Source organism: Patella vulgata, chromosome 5 (genome assembly GCF_932274485.2).
Source record: "Patella vulgata chromosome 5, xgPatVulg1.2, whole genome shotgun sequence".
NCBI classification, from domain to species: domain Eukaryota; kingdom Metazoa; phylum Mollusca; class Gastropoda; family Patellidae; genus Patella; species Patella vulgata.
The window spans coordinates 53,511,806-53,524,174 of record NC_065883.2 but is presented as its reverse complement, the minus strand read 5'-3'; the positions used below and the strand labels follow the sequence as shown (position 1 = coordinate 53,524,174).

The following is a 12,369-nucleotide window of genomic DNA, read 5'->3' as shown; positions in this document are numbered from 1 at the left end:
GTCAAGGATCTTGGAATGGTTAGGTCACCATCTAGAAGGTGAAAAGTCGAACACAATTCAAAGTGGAACCGGAAGTAAACAAATTGAAATTCAAAAATCGACTCCTTAAGAATTGTTGCCATTTGGAGTAGTAGGTTCAATACAAAAAAAAAGCTTTCGAAAATCAGAATTAAAATGGTGGCTGAATATCGATTTGAATGTTTTTTTTGTAAAATCCAATATGTTGGCCAAGTGGTTGAAAATGTTATTGAACAAAGTTTTTCAAAATGGAAGATAATATCTGGGGCTACCACCACCATATGTCATTTTTTGTCTATTTTTAAAATGGAGATAACTATATCCACGTTCAGGAAAAATAGGAAGGCCTTAGCCGTCACAAAATTTTTTAATATGCCATTTTGAAAGCATCAATGTGTTCCTTATTCCTACCAAGTTTCAACTTATACATCAAATAGTGACGGAGATACACCATCTTGAATGTCGAAAAAATGATGAAGAAAACTTTGACAAAGCTTTAATGCCAATATTAATCGAGCGAACTTCCGAATTTCAAAAAACCTTCAGTCAGAGCCCATATGGGATTCGTCCAAAGAATCCAAAAATGAAAACCCGAAGAAGATCCATTGAGAGAAATAACCGAGATAACATTTTATTGATTTAATTATCAATAGCTGTTAGCGGCATATAAGAATCTAATCCAGCAAACATCGAAGGCTAGCCTTGACATCGAGAGTTTATTATGGTCTGGATAAGTTAATTAATGTCTAATTGATAATTTAGATAACATTTCAGGCGTAAAGAAAGACTTGTAATAAGCAGATTTTGCTCTTGCATAATGCATGTTTAAGTAACAACCCATTGCGTAATTAAGATAAATCATTAAAATTTGATTGGCTTCTAGCTTTTGCCAAAAAATGTTATACAATGATAAATTTAGCTTCTTCATCTCATGACCTTAAACAATGTGTATAATTTTAAAGACAATCGGATATTAACTTTTAACCTCGATAGCATCCATAAACAATTGTGGACCACGGACAGTTGTGACAACAACGTATGACCTTACTTCAATGTGGTTGTTAAACAATGCAATGGCGAAAAATAACCAATGGCATTTTGGGTTTCTCTCATTTTACACAGTACACACTGCACAATAGAATTACCCATTTCATAAAATAGAGTTATATCCCTTGAATGTATTGTCTAACATAATTATTTGCTATATGAAGGTTGCAAAAGTTAGCAGCCAGGTAAAATGGGGCATATCTGGCATTCATTCTAAAAATAAACGTTAGCATATCTTGTTTCATGCACAACACATACTACTTATAAATAATTGGATTGATTTCAGAACCCATAACCATATCTGGTAGAAGGTAATATTGAAGCACTGGTCACCAAGCAAGTTCTTGAAATACAAATCTAAATTGTAAGCTATCAGTAGGCTACATGTACTTCCCAAATGAGAAGTGGTACATTTTCCATTATAAAGATTTCTAAAAATAAAGAGAGAGCAAAAGAGAGATGCAGTTGAACATCTACTTGACACAAACTAGGTCATTCAGGGATTAATATGGTGCAATTTTATTTTAATAATTCTCCTGCAATGGGAGGAACTCACAAGTTTAGACGATCGACCCTACTGCTTGTCACCTTCAAGCTGGGAACTGAACCATGTCAATTGACTCAATGACCGACCTTATGATCTAAAGTGAAGCCAAGATGGCTCTGTGAGTAAGACAGCTCACTAACTTGGACGTTCTGTGTTAGATTCCAGCATTGGGATGGAGGTCCTGGCAAGAGACTAGGACGAAAAAACGAGGTCCTGTGTATGTAAAAGATCCTTTGGAAGTTGTTATTCAATATAAGAGTAGTCCGGACAAAATATCCCTCATAGAAGACTTTATTAGCACTGTCGGAGCAGAACAATAGGCCATTAATACCCATTTCATTTCAATTATGATCTAAAGCCTCTAAAGCCAGTGTTTGACCATTTAGCCAGCCAAGATTAAGCTTACTCTTTTTGATGAACAACACAAGACACTTACTCAACAAGTTTTGCCCTTAGCAGACCAACCTTATAAATGTCACAAGATACCAATAAACACCCAAGTATGACAAAATAATCTTTTAAATTTGTCTGAAGGTTTCAAATTCAAATTAGATAGGCTTTTTAATTGAATTAATTTACACAATGCATATAAATTTCATACAATTCAAATGATAACTTTTGTTTATTGAGCTTTCTAAGGTTCTACAAACAAAGTAAAACAAGGGTCATAACTCGAGAAATAAGAACAGAAATTCAACATTTTATTCATTTAAATAATGCTAGAGTTTTCACAAGGATCTACAAGTGAAACAAGCGCCATTAACTTTAGAAGTAATTCATGGAAATTGTTGAAATTCTATAGCCCTCTCCATTTTACGAATTCTAATAATGCATATCAATTTTATACAGTTGAGTATCAATTTGCATTTGTCATTACGAGTTTTCAAAAGGATCCGCATATGTATATGTAGGATCTAGAGTTTTATTGAGAATCGATCGTTCCCAGAGTTTTACGTCCACATGATATCGTAGAGAAAGTTATTGTGAATGCTGTTTTTCTTAGTGTTTAACATCTGCGTCCTTCGAAGGTGATATTGCAGACAAGTTGTCTTATTTTCATTTTTATTATCTTAGCGCACGTGTAGGGGTAAACCCACGAGGTTGAGAAGGCGCCCTATCTCCAAGCCACATATGCTCACACCAGGAATTGAAACCACAACCGCAAGCCAGAGAGGTGACCGGCCATCTAGATGTCGAAGCTCAACACTCTAGACCACTAGGCCATCCTACCCCCCTCCCCCCTTGTGAATCAAATTGCCAAGTAAAAGTTCAATAATTATAAACATAACAGAATGAAACATTTCAGACAAAGAACGAATAGTAATAATAATAACAAAAGTCAAACTTATAGATGTTATACATATTTGAAATCAGCGAAACATACTACAGAGTTTGATAATACATAAATGAATTAGAAATATATTCATTATTTACATAAATCATTCAGTAAATGGACATGAATATGGTTATCTACCCTTATAAAAACGAAGGCGAAACGACAGGTTTCTAAACTGTTTTTTGATTGGTTTCGTTGACTTTAGTTACAATCGAGGCCAGGTAACCATTATTTGAAATCATGTAAACCCTATGGATAAACCCAGGGTATAGTGGAGTAGAACAGAATGAGTACACCGTGGATACCGAGGATGTTTGGGTTACAACTAGATGTATTTCAAGTTTATCAAAATTTTGACTTTTAGAGGGTCGACAACCTTATATACCATATATTTACACTATTTGTGTATGAGGGGTGGCCATTATGTCTGGCAGTTTTGGTCCCATTAACAAAATTCTAACTCAGCCATCATTAGTGTGTAAAGGTGATATATTCAAACAGTTTTATAAATCAGATAAAAATTGTTACATCTAGAGCGACCACAAACTGAAAATTTGATTTTTCATACAATCAAGGGCCATAATTCAGGAAGTTACAATCCGTTAATGCGCGAATATCGATAGGAACCAATATCTTTGGGTTATAAACATGTATTTCAAGTTTCACCAAAATCAGATCAAAATAGTTATATACCATATACCAACCTTGATATACCATATGTTTACACTATTTGTGTGCGAGGGGTGGCCATTTTGTCGGCAGTTTTGGTCCGATTTTCACAAAATTTGAACTCAACTGACATTAGGATGTAACAGTGATATATAAATACATTTCAAGTTTCATCAAAACCAGATCAAAATTGTGACCTCTAGAACGTCCATAAGATAAAAACGTGAATTTTTCGTACAATCAGGGGCCATAATCCATGAAGTTATGGTCCGATACATGTCTATATCAAAAGGAGATAGACCTATATTTTGAGTTTCGTCAAAATCGAATAAAAATTGTGACCTGTAGAGTGTCCACAAACAAATTGTGGACGGACGGACAGGGGCGACATCAAAATATAGGCGTATAAAATCCTCCCTCCAACATCAGAATTTTCGTGATAATTGTCTTAGAACCAGAATATACATGTATTTTTGTTTGTACGCACTCACTTTAAGCAGATTGGTCTGGATAGGTTGTCGACATTTGAGAATAACTAGGTCATTGGCGAGGTCGATTATCCAGTTTTTCATGTTATGTACAAAATCTACTTTTTTTCAGAGCGTAATAAGGGAGGTAAATAGCCTTAAAACAAGATGTCAATGCCCATGAAATTAATTAAGAATTATCATAATAATGCATGAATAATGTGATTATTTCGAGAAGGGGAGCAACTCTTTCTTGACTTTAGCTAAAAAGTTCCATTGCCCAAGTGTAACCGGAGGTTGTTTTTTTTATGTGGTTGATTATCCAGTCAATTTTCGGAAACTGGCCCAGACCTTCCATACATTTAAAAGGTTCTAGTTGTCCAAGACTATCAGTGTTTTAGAGCCGTAAGGTGTTTAATTCAAGTACTTGCCGTGACCAACAGGACACAGTAAAATACATTTATTGTGAACAGTTGCATCATAGCGAGAATTTCATATTTTCTAAGAAAGTCAAAACATAATTATTTCTATGTCTTTCAATGGGTTGTCAACTCACTATTATACGATCATAGGTATCATTATCACACTTATAAATTCATTCACACCGGAAATAATAACACAATTACCTCCCTTGTTTTTCTATTCGCCCCATGGAATAGCTATCTTCAAAGTTTAAATTTGATGTTGAAAATGATAATGACACTTATAAATTCATTCACACCGGAAATAACACAATTACCTCCCTTGTTTTTCTATTCCCCCCCATGGAAAAGCTTTCTTCAAAGTTTGAATTTGAAGTTGAAAATGATTTTTTGCCAATTTCTCAACTGGCAATAGTGAATTATAGGATTATTCTTTAACAAGGTAGGACTGTTTATAGATACCATCTAATTTAAGGCTTTATTTTAATACATTTTAAAAATATAACTTAAAATGTGAAATTCTCCCTTTAATGTCAAATTTGACAAGCCAACAGTGAGGCCGATGTCCCACGCCAAAATCCCCCCCAAAAACAGATGACACATATTAATTAATTGCACATTTATCATTTTCAAAAGTATCGAGTAATGAAACTGATTATCTATGCTTATTCTAAGCATAAAATGTTCACTATCAGGTTTTGAAGTACCTGGTAGTGAGTGAAATTATACACTGTTTCATCACTCTCCATCAGTTAGAATCAAAGTAATCTAAAAGCATTGACCAAAGAAATTGCTTATTTCTGCTTAGCTTTAATGGGAAATATTAATCATTGAACTCAGTCAAGACATTCGCCTAATGAACATCTATACCTCAATTAACAGAATTGTTATGTTCCATAGTCTTGACCAATCAAATTGCTTATCGCTACTTAGCCTAAGCAGAAAATTCTCATCATTGAAATTGGTCAATGTGTTAATATAATGAATCTATACCCAAGTGTCATCGCTCCCACCCAATTAGAATCAAAGCTATCATGTTCCAAAGTCTCAACCAATCAAATTGCTTATCTCTGCTTAGACTTAGTGGAAAATGTGCATGAACGAACTATTTCAAGGCATTCACGTAATAGACATCTACACCAATTTTCATTATTCTACCTAATTAGGAGAGTTATTGTGTTCCAAAGTCTCGACCAATCAGATTGAATTCTCTACTTTGCCTAAGCAGAAAATGCTCAGCATCCCACCTTGTGAAGGTATTGATGTAATAAAACTATACACAAAGTTTCACCATTATCAATCAATTACAATCAAAGTTGTTGAGCTCCAAAGTCTCGACCAATCAAATGGCTTATCACTCTGCTTACCCAAAGCTGAAAATGCATATTATCAAACTTAGTCAAGGTATTGATGTGATGAAACTACACATCAAGTTAATTAGAACAAAGTTATCATGTCCCAAAGCATCAACCAATCAAATTGCTTATCTCTGCTTACCTTAAGCAGAAAATGCTCATCTTTGAACTCCATCAAGGCATTCACTCAATCAATGCCTACACCAAGTTTGAACATAACTACCTCAATTCAAAGGAGAGTTATTGTATTCCCAAGTCTCGACCAATCAAATTGCTTATAGCTCTGCTTACCCTGAGCAGAAAATGCTCATAATCAAACTTAGTCAAGGCATTGATGTAATGAAACTATACACCAAATTTCATCGTGTATTCCCACGAAGGGGCAGTTACAGAGAGTGACCAAAATTAATCCTTCCCACGAAGGCGCAGATATCGATTTGTCGGCTTTCGTTTGAAGAGAGGCATGTTCTTATTAGGACCCAATTAACGGTGTTAAAGATTTGATGAATTTATGTTCAATCTGAATTTTATTCACCAATTGGCAACTAATGATGAATATCATCAATTCATCCAAGTAGTGTTCACTCTGGAAGGATGGCATTCAATGATCAAGAAGCTAGTTGTTAAAGCTCATCCGAATGTTTTTGAAATGATCGCATTTTTACAACAAGAGCAAAATATTTATGAAATTATTGCACAGTATGCCGTGGGACAGGAACCACCAAGGAAGGGACATAAATATGCCCAAAGCCAGCTCCAGGAATTAAAAAGAAGACACGAAGAAGAGGAATTAACTTTAGTTGAGTATTTAGACAGGGTTTCTTATTTGGCAAAATTAAATTAATTTGTTTTTATTTCCGAAAGTCCTATGCCAAACATGTTAGTTAATTAGTCATATTAGGGATTAGATAAGTGTATCTATAACTCCATTGTTACATTTTTAATCCATTTTAATCCTTAGGAGCTAGATTCCACGCAGGCGTCGAAAACGACCTCCTTTAATCCGTTACGGTCAATAACTGCGCCTTCTTGGGAATAAACCAATTTCACCACTCTCACTTAATTAGAATAAAAGTTATCGTGTCCCAAAGCATCAACCAATCAAATTAAATATCTTTGCTTAGCCTATTTAAAGCAGAAAATGTTCATCTGCGAACTCCATCAAAGGCATTGACCTAATAAACACCTACACCAAGTTTGAACATTCTAGCTCAATTTGAAGGAAAGTTATTGTGTGACGGACAGACAGACAGACGAACCCATTTTAATAGTCCCCTGCTTTCTTCGAAAAAGGCCTTAGGCCCACCTTAAAAGATAGGATGCGAGGCAACGCTCACACTGTCGATTGCCATTTCCTCCAATTGGAATCAAATATTCAATCTAACGAAAGTTTTGGCAATAACTTTTCCCTGTATGGCGATTCTTTTTTCTTGCCACAAAGCTTTGATTTCCACGCTGTGCATCTGTTACAGTCTATTGCCCTTAGGTATCAGTAATTGGGCTACCTTTTGTCTATCAATCAATCTTGGATTAGTGTTGATAAGTATTTACAGTATGAGTAGTAATAAACTAATTAAGAGACAAAACATTTAATTATTTGTCTTAAAATACGAATCAGTGGCTTGTTTTGATATTGATGATTTCTATAATACTCTTCAAAAAAAGTAGGGGATATTCAGAAACAATGTTAATAACAGGCCAATTGCCTACACATGAACATAAACAGTTCATATGGGCGGCTTATCTGACGGCCCCCATTTCACTCGCAAAGAGATACACTGTCAAAAGTGAAAATGAACGTTCTTGATTTTTATCTTAATATGAGTAATTGCTCCACCAATTGTCAGACATTCAACAATTCGTCGTGGCAAGCTCCTAATCAACTGTCCAATCACGATTTGGGGCAATCTGACCCAATCTGACAAAGACGTCAACGAACACGTCTTCCGCTCATGTCCTCGACATGCTCTATATGGGAAATGTCAGGACTCATGGCTGGCCAAGGCATATGGACAATATGGTGACGCTGGAGGTAGTCATTCACGACACGAGTGTGGTGGGCACGAGCATTATCATCTTGAAAGATGAAAAGTCGACCTGCATGTTAAGCAAAAGGCAGAACTATCGGTGCAAGGATGTGGTCAAGGTAGTACACACCAGTGACAATTCCTTGAACAATATGCAAGTCCGTTCTGCCAGTCATGCTGTCTGACGTTAACGTTAGCATGACGCTCATTTACACCCCTCCAAACGCAAGCACGCCTCGGTGAAATCCAGAGTAAATCTGGACTCATCTGGGAACATTACACGCGCCCATCAACGATTACCTCAATTTCTATGCTGCCTACACCATTGACGCCTGTTTGCCATGTACTGGCAAGTTAATGGAGAAACAACACACGATCGTCCCGCATTCAAATGGGCTGCATGTAGCGGATTTCTAATCGTTTGGGGTGTAACTCGAATTCCTGTACTTGGTATAACTTTACAGAAAGCTGATTGGCCACTAGTCCTCGATTTTGCAGGACCTGTGTACGAATGTATCGATCCTCGGCATGTGTAGTGGCTCTAGGACGACCTGAATGAGGTCTATCATCAGCATTGTGTGTTTGTTGGTAAAGGTTCCACAGTCTGCTGTTCACCCTGCTGTTCACAGACTGTGACACATTAAGCATGTTGGCTACTGCTTGCTGTGTAGAACCCATTTGAAGCATGCCAATAGCACGTAGACGTTCATCATGTTGAAGGCGTCTCATTGCAAATTAAACGTAACACACTAAAGCAAAGATACGCTAAACAGTAAATCTTATGCAAGAACCGATAGGAAAGCAAACATGGATAGGATAAGCCAGCACGCGGATGTTTTCATCAACCCTTCCTGGAAGTGTCAAATTTGACAATGAACCCCTCCCACGTGTATGGTGCTATTGCGTGTCGCACATGCAGCTCAGTGGTTCTGTTGGGGTGATAAGTTCTTCATCTGTGAACATACTCTTAAAGCGTGTCAAGTGTCCATGACTATTTATCATATCACAACCTGCATAGGTATTTGCATTTCAATATCCACCACTTTTTTTTAAGAATATATAATCAAATTGGCGGACTCTAAGAACAATACTTGTTCGATTTGTTTGAGATTATTGGATTATGCCTTCTGTTTGATCTTTTTCATACTGCAGTTGTCGGTACCGTTAATAAAATGCGCATATATTCTTAGGGTTGTCAAAAGTCAGTTTTGTCTGCAATATCACTTTGGTGGAAGCTGAGGTTAAACATAGCTATTTTACACACCAAATCAGTTATTATCAAATCATATCACTTTGAAGTTGCAGTATTCACAGATGGAATAAAAGGAAAACGCATCTGTGTTCGTCAAATTTTCTTGGAGGTGTTCCTCCACGGCAAGCTCATTATTGTTCATTATGAAACAGCCTTCTTCAATGTCCAATAATAATAGAAGAATGTCGGATTATTTTAGCATGCCACCATCAAAATGCTTCAAGACTACAGAGATGGTATTGACATAAGCTCTCATCTATCTGATGATATTACATCCTTGGATATTGAAGTGATTTGCACTTAAACAATTCATGTGACAACTGCTGACTGTGAAAGAACATTATCAACAACAAATACAGAAATTTTTTAAAAACAAATACACTTTGTAATTTGATCGTATTTTAAGTATAGGTAAAGTGGTTACCCCAGATTTTGAAAAAAGCTTTCAAAAAAATTAGCCTTTGCACATAGGCGTACCGGCTCGATCACTGTTGGGCGGGTAGAACTCGAAATGCCCGAAAAAATTCGGATTACAGGAGGGGGGCGCAGCGGAGCTTGCTGTGGAGGGATACCTCCAAGAAAATTTGACGGACAAAAATGCGTTTTCCTTTTATTCCATCTGTGAATACAGCAACTTCAAAGTGATCTAATATTTGCCTAATTCAAGTGGCTGACTGTAATTCCAATCTACTAAAGAATCATTTACAGACCACAGGAGAAAATATTGAAAATTTAACTGCTGCAAACATATTTTCCTGCTATTCCAGCCTGTGAATACAGCAACTCCAATGTGGTCCAATATAGCCTACCTTAGGTGGCTGACCTGAATCCCAAACAACCAACGGGGTATGGGGGCCTCGCCCTCCCGGATAAAATTTTGAAAATTTAACCCCCGCAAATGCGCTTTTCTGCTATTATAGCCCACAAGTTAGGCAACTCCAAAGTTTTCCAAATGTTTTTTAACCGAAATCCCACTCTATGATGACCTGAAATCCAACCATCCAAACAGGCTGTTGCAGCTGCATTTATAAATAATAATCAATACCCGAAAAATGTCACACAAAGTAGAGTGGCTCCAGACAAAATGTTTAAATCCATAGTCAATTCAGTACAAATTTGTGGTATTGTATTTAAGTAAAGGAAAAGTAAAGTTAGTGTTTTATTAGATTTCAGGCACTTTAATTTGCCAACTAGATGAAATAATAATTTTTGTTTTCACTTTTATCTGTCTGCCCGAAAATCAGATTGCCCGAAAGTTAGGCAGCTGCCCTCCTGGCTCGTTCCCCTATGGAAGTAATTTACAGAAATTGCTGAAATTTCAACAGGCTTAAAAAATTTCACACAGATCGGATGATAACTTTTGTTGTTAAAAGCACAAGGTGTAATGAAGTGAAACAAGGGCCATAACTCCAGAAGAAATTAGCGGAAATTAAATAAGTTTCTTCATTTCGCAAATGTAGGCCTATATCAATTTCAAAACAATCAGATGATAAATGTACAATGTAGCCTGTAGTGTACACAAGAAATTCTGGATGACAGACAGATGGACGGGGACGACGGCAATATATGACTACATTTCCACGTGGGCATATAAAAATTAAATGACTTTCTGGAGACTAAATAAAATCATTACTGGCATGGATAAAATCTATGTATGCCCTACCAATATAGATATGTACATAAAAGATAGAGATTTTGGAATTTGCTGTCCTGACAAATCTTAAAAGTTTCTGTAGTTACAAAATTGTCAACATTCAGCTTTCCTTGCAGATAAAATACCACAGAATATGATCAAAACAAGCCAGCATCACCTATTATTCTTTTGATGGCCTTTTTGTAATACAACTGAATCCAACCCGGGAGATTATCTTCCACTGATATTTTCAATAATCAATTGGAATATATTTTAGTGTGTATTAAGCCCTGAATAATTAGACATTTTAGTGGATTAAGCTCTGAAAAGGTTGATATAGTTCGAAAGATATAAACGACTATCAGTGACTTTAACCCTTCTCATAACAATGATAGCTGACTTCTTGTGTTACATACATGCATGTCAAAAAATGATGAAGAACACAACATACCTCTGTATAATCTAGATGAATGTAATTCTTTTTTTTTTCATTAACTCATGAATAATATGTCACTAATAATATGCCATACAAGTCAATGTCCTTTTTTCAGGCTTTAGGCCAAAATCCAGTAATGCCAGGCATTGATGTCAAAAATAAAATTTTAAAACAAAACTGTAAAACTTTGACCACTTTTTTATTTACTTCTCATCATCAGGTATTTTTGCCTTTGCTACTTCATCCTTTTCATTTGGTCAAGCGTCTGCTTTTCTTAAGATATTGGGACAATAACTAAGTACATTTACTGGTAGGATACCATTCCATTGAAAGAGTTATGATCATCAATAGCCATAAAACAATAACAACTGGGCCTTCATGACAGACAATATCCAAATCAAAATGACATATTATTATATTTGTGTTAGTAAAAGGATAATTTCGACTATAACTGTATGGACATATAATATATCCTCAAACGCGATACCGGGTACCGGTACAAACATGTACATGTCAATTCGAAATACGCTCTGGCAAATGATGAACAAAATAGGCGAGCGAGACACGAGCCGCCATTGCCAGTCGCTGTGGACTACACTGTTGATTCTTCCCATACCTTGTACAAAAGCTCCCACAATCAATGTGGAGATATAATCTCAGCCTAACTAACTATAACAAGGTGCTTTACAACATTTAGCAACAAACTATCTACTGTATTTATCTAAAATGTTTTAACGAACCTTAAATTGGTCAGCAGATAAACTTTTCTCTCGATCGCACGTTCTTCGTCCAGCTCAACACAATGGTCCGCTGTTTGTATGGATGAAGCGAGCCAGTTATCGTCTGCTGTCTACCATGCAATAGTCTCCCTATACACATTCGCGGGATAGGTCGGCCGAGATTCGCTCGATCTATTTTTGCTGCCTCAAGTTGATTCATGTCATGTGATCCTCGTAGCATTAAGCTCTCTCGCTCTAGCTAGCTCAATTTGCGTATGAGTGTAGTGGTTTCTCAGACTAAGAATAAACAGGGTAGCTTCGCATGGTGGTGACCTACTTGGGATTGGATTGATTTTCTTGTAGTACTAATAGGCCTACACAGGAGGAAAGGCGGACATTTAAAACTCCAGTGACAGAAGGCCATATGACAATAAACGCAGA

The 12,369-nt window shown here is 36.4% G+C and overlaps 1 protein-coding gene across 1 annotated transcript in view; it reads right to left on the bottom strand.

The window, feature by feature from the left end:
* The window catches only part of LOC126821814 (uncharacterized), a 28,084-nt gene extending 16,012 nt beyond the window's left edge, over positions 1-12,072 (bottom strand). Inside the window, exon 1 of the mRNA XM_050550314.2 lies at positions 11,950-12,072. The gene's annotated coding sequence lies outside the window, so the exon portion shown is untranslated. The remainder of the gene's footprint in view (positions 1-11,949) is intronic.
* Between the last annotated feature and the right edge of the window lie 297 nt (positions 12,073-12,369).